The sequence below is a fragment of the Sinocyclocheilus rhinocerous genome, unplaced genomic scaffold (genome assembly GCF_001515625.1).
Source record: "Sinocyclocheilus rhinocerous isolate Xijiao unplaced genomic scaffold, SAMN03320098_v1.1 scaffold2120, whole genome shotgun sequence".
In the NCBI taxonomy this organism is placed as follows: Eukaryota; Metazoa; Chordata; class Actinopteri; order Cypriniformes; family Cyprinidae; genus Sinocyclocheilus; species Sinocyclocheilus rhinocerous.
In genome coordinates this window covers 161,127-166,979 of record NW_015630026.1, presented here as the reverse complement: position 1 = coordinate 166,979, position 5,853 = coordinate 161,127, and positions in this window count along the sequence as shown.

Below are 5,853 nucleotides of genomic sequence, written 5' to 3'. Positions count from 1 at the left end.
GTGAGAGTTCTTATATATATATATATATATATATATATATATATATATATATCCTGGAATTCCATATAAAAATATAAGCCATTTATTTATTTTAACATTAAGTTCATATTAATATTAAGTTATATTTTAAACTTTATACTTGTCAGATATTAACTTAATTAAAGAGTGATATTTGCATCTTGGGATTTGTTTTTAGGAGGATTTTTATCTGTTTATACCTAGGGTTTATTTTTCTAACACACTTTAACAGTATTTCACATGCATGTTACAGGGATAGATATCAAATACCCTTTTTTTTTTTTTTAGAAAGCATTAGTTATGTGATTATGAGCTAATTTACAGGATATTCATAATGTGTCATTTGCATCTTTGATAACGAAAGCCATAATCTATTCTTATCTGTTATATTTTGACTAATTTTAATTATACTACGGCACTGATTGACTTTAGATAGTGGGGTAAAAACTTTATTATGCTAGACTCACTAAGCTTACAGAAGGCATCAACCAACATCAACTATTTGACCAGATTTTTGCGCTTTAAACTCTGTGGTCTTTATTTCAGTCTTATAAATCAGTGTATTTTGGTTGCAAAATGCAGTGATTTTGGGGGGTAATTGTGTTTTTTCCCTATACATTTTGCACCCATGCAAGATTAACTAGTGATACAGACTTTTAAAACATGGTGTGATGTGGTTGGAATGGATATGGGCAGTTAGAGAGAAGGTAGGCTACAATTTGGAGACAAAACTGTCCACAGAAATGTGCAAAATCTAACCAAACTTCCTTTGGTGATGTGTTTAATTGGAAAATTGGTTAATAAAAATGTTTCCTTTTAGGAGTAGAGCCTATAGTAATTGTTATCAGCTTTATATAAAAACAATATAAGTCTATGGTATGTCCCCATTTAGATGTATAGGGGCCTGTGGGCACTAATTGCAGGGTTTTAGAATGAATTTGTGCAGGTTTCGGGAGCAGCTTTGCCTGTGTGTAGAAAGGAGCTGGAGGCAGGAGAGGAGGGATATGGTGATAGTGTTTAATTCACTACACTATAACTGCCAATTAAACGGGCTGAAAGCTCTGTCATTTCATCTGAAACCTCTGTCCAGTCTCACTCACTCTCTCTGTCTTTCTCTCCTAGTCCTCTCTCACCTGATACCAGAGATACAGAAACCCAGGAACTCAGATTCTGCAGAACCGTGCACTAATCTTTGTATGTGCAACTTTTCCTAAACAGTCCTAGGTAACCTGCAAACACTTTATGAGCAATCAATGCATATATAGTTCCAAACAAATCTATATGAGGATGCACTAAATTAATAAAAAATGACAGTAAAGAATGAAAGTTAAGAAATGTTTCTTGAGCAGCAAATCAGCATATTAGAACGATTTCTGAAAGATCATGTGACACTGAAGACTGGAGTAATGATGCTGAAAATTCAGCTTTGAATCACAGGAATAAATTACACTTCAAACCATATTAAAATAGAAAACAGGTCTTTTAAATTGTAATAATATTTTACAATATTACTGTACACTGTAAAAAAAAAAATCTGTGACATTTACGGTAAAATACCGGCAGATGTGGTTGCCAGAACTTCACCGTTAAAAATATGGTAGAAACATTTTAGGTTTTACAGACTTAACTTAAATTCACATCAATGCATATATAAAATTATAATACAAACCACAGAATATTTTAGTTAAAGTGTGTGGCAGAATATGCGGGAGTGTATTGAAGAAAGCCCGCTCTCGAGGAGTGTGAAATTGGTGTGTGCTAGTGCACCCCTCTATGTGCTAACTAAACTCAGAGGTGGCAGCTTGGGTAATTAAGAGCGGAGCTGTTGTCAGGTGCCTCATTATGACATGAATGGCAGTTTGTCACTCTCCTCCTACCTCTATTAAACAGCCTCTGTCCTTTGCTGTCAGCTGCTCTGTTTATCAATCTGTCTGCTGGCAGAGCTGATTTTTTTTTCAGGGCTGACGTTCTGTCTGTGTTGACAGGTCTGATTTTACAGCTCTGTTTCTGTAGATTGTTTTTTGGTTGTTCGCCAATCTGAGAGCGAATATGACCGTTTGAGAACAGACTGAAAGTTTTTTTAAAATATGAATTAATATGAAAATATGAATTTTTTGTTATATGAATGAACAATATTTTATTTGCATGAATTATGTCTGATGAGCTAAACTATCAACTATGCTGAAGTATCAGAATGAATGAAAAAAACACGTTCCTCTTTTGTTATGCTTTGAACAAGGCTAATGAATGTTTGAAAAAAACTATAATAAAACGATCACCATATGTCAGAAAGAAAACACTTTTTTTTTTCTTATAAGAATAATCCAAATGCTAGTGGATATTTTCTCTCTTTCGCTCTCTCTCTACATTTGGATGCATTTGGATTATTCTTATAAGGCAGATTTATGCACTGGAAATGGATGCATAATGTAGGATATTTAGTAAAAAATATGCAGCTCTGAATACATGAACATAAATACATGCATAAAAGCTCATAAAGCATCCAGCTACAAGAAAATTGTCATTATACATTATATATTATATATGTCTAACACAACATATAGCATAATATATAGCATATAAAAAATTAAAAAAAACTTTTTTAGGGTTTTATTATGTGTGTGTGTGTGTGTGTGTGTACCTGTTTTTCTATTCTGGTGGGGACTTAAACCTGAATACACACAGACTCATGGGGACTCGTGTCACGGTGGGGACCTAAATTGAGGTCCCCACGGGTAAACAAGCTAATAAATCACACAGAATGAAGTTTTTTGAAAATCTAAAAATGCAGAAAGTTTCCTGTAAGGGGTAGGTCTAGGTGTATGGTTGGTGTAGGGTGATAGAAAATATGGTCTGTACAGTAGAAAAAACATTACGCCTATGGAGAGTCCCCACAAAGATAGCAAACCAGACATGTGTGTGTGTGAGTGAGTGAGTGTGTTTTTTGCTGGCAGCGCTAGGGTGAGAACGGTGGCCGTGCCGCAGTGAGACGGGTTATAGAGTTGGAGTGTGACCGCATGATATTTTCTTGCCATGCCACATACCAACCGCAGAGTTGATGCATAGTTGTTTATTGTTTTTTTCAGGGTTGGAGCTGAACTCTGCAGGACTGCGGCTCTCTAGGACCGAACTTGCAATAGAATATATGATCTGTAAGGTAGAAAAACCATTACGCCTATGGAGAGTCCCCACAAGGATAGCAAACCAGACTGTGTGTGTGTGTGTGTGTATGTGTGTGTGTTTGCGTGCGTGCGTGTATACAAATTACTATAAATTATATACTTTAGGTACTTGGGTACTGTAACTGGTCACCATTTCCCTTACATTTTTACCCCAAACAAATCTTTTTAAAAGTGAAAATATCCCATGTAATTTCTCAATGAATATGATTTAATGAAACACATGCACATCGATCAGCTTCATGTCAGGTAACCACTCGCACTTTTTTTGAAGCAATGATGGAAGTTTGTATTAATTGTATAATGGATTGTATGAATGTTTGCTGTCGCATTTCCCGTTTGCATGTCGCTTTGGACAGAAGTGTCTGCTAAATGAATATTAATGTATAAGAGGAGCATGTATAGGAGCAAAGAGTGTGTGTGTGGGTGTGTATGACCCCTGCTGACACACTGCAGACAGTGGGAGTGAAGAGGAGGGTCAGGCGGCTTAAGAAACCAAAAGACTTTAGAACAGCATGCAAAACCAATTCTGGCTCAATCAGACACATCAAAGACCCTTAAGTTTATACAGAACAGATACGCAATGAAATTCACTTCACTTAACTCTCAAATATAATAATTCAAGTCTTTCCATCCACACACACAGTCTGACCCCCCCACCCCTGTACACACCCCTCCAAGCCTCCCTCTTTCAGCAGTTGGAGAATTAATTGCCTTCTCTCAGGGCCGGTGATGGCGGTACAGGTGGAGATACCTGGGTGTCTAACCCCTCTGCCCCTGGCCCAGCTGTCTCCGGGTCCCGGGCCTTTTTTCCTGTGCAGCTCCCCACCGAGGGCTCTAATAACCAGACACTGCTGCTCAGGATTTGTTGGCCAACAAACTGGACTCATGGGGACTTGCAACCTGTTAGATATGTTAAGTGGTCACTAAACTGGTTAAAGGCTAAATGCTTGTTTGTGTCTGCGTTTGTTTGTAAGTGTTGGGACCCTTATACATGAAGGCTGAGTCTTGAAACTCACCAAAATATTAAAAGCTATTAAAATGTGCAAAGGAAGAATATCATGGTATTACAAAGTTTGGTTACACTTTATTTTAAGGTGTCCTTGTTATAGTGTAATTATACATTTAAGTACTGGGTAATATTAATTAACTACATGTACTTACTATATGGTTGTGTTGTGGTTAGGATTAGGGTTTGGTTTAGGGTTACTTGCATGTAATTATGCGAAATTTATTGTTATTATAATAGTAAGTACATGTAACATGTGTAACAAGGACACCTTAAAATAAAGTGTTACCCAAAGTTTTTGTATATGTACCATAGTATTTGAAGTTAATACCATGGTATAAAGCTACATATATACACTATATGCTAGACATAAAATATCAAACAAAAGGAAATGAGATCTTTCTCTTTCATGGCTCAGAAAACTGTCTCAGATGTTTTTCCTAAAACTAGTCTTGGATGAATTCCATAAGAAATAATTAGATCTATGACTTTTGATTGCAGACTTCAGTATGTTTGCTAATCTTCATTTCTGTCACTTCAAGTCACTTATATGTTCACCAAGGCTGCATAAAGGCTGTAAAAAGAGTTATATTTTGACATATCATTACAATTCAAAAGAACTATTTTCTATTTTAATATGTTGTAAAATATAATTTATTAATGTGATGCAAAGCTGAATTTTAGGCAGCCTCTGTTCCAGTCTTCAGTGTCACATGATCCTTCAGAAATCATTCTAATATGCTGTTTTTTGTTTTGTTTTGTTTTATTTGCTCAAGAAACATTTCTTATTGTTATCAATGTTGAAAACAGTTGTGCTTCTTCATATTTTTGTGGAAACCATGATACTTTTTTCAGGATCCTTTGATGAATTAAAAGTTTAAAAGAACAGCATTTATTTTAAATAAACTAAATATTTTTGTAAAAAAATTTTTTTTTTTATTGTCATGTTTGATCAATTACTGACAATCACATACCATAACCTAGGATCAAATGGCCCCATTGTGGCGCTAATATAAAAAAACATGTTGTAGAATGACAAGCGGTGAATGCTTACATGAGATGGGGTCCTCTGTCAATTACAAGACACTCACCATACAAAAAGAAGAGGAAGCAGAAGAAAAACATCAAGGCAATTGAATGTGCCATAGAGTGAGGGGTGGACAAGCTGAGTGATTGGAGGACAGGCCGAGGGAAGAAAAGAACAAAATTGCATTCCACAAGCAACTGAGCATGTCTTCAGAGAAATAACGTCTATAGAGGCACAAGAGATGAGAGGAGAAGACGAATAATAACAAACCTCAATTCTGTGAAATGCCTCTTTTATTGCATGTCTTTCGGTTGTTCTGATAAATAGTTTCACAAATCTATGAGATAAAGCAATTACTTTCAAAAAAGTCCTTTATTAATGTATGCATTAAAACACGCTTTAAACATGTTAAATAGCCATTAATTGTTTTTTTTCTTGCTTCTTCAATGTGTAAGCTCATAATGGTGTAAAATGGCTTTGACTACTAAATAAATGAAATTACATCTAAATGATCTATTTTTTCTACCTCTCTTTTTAATAATACAAATTAATTTTCAATGTTTTTTTTCTGTGCATGCAACTTATTAAGGGAGAGGTTTGAGTAAAATTTTTAATGACTA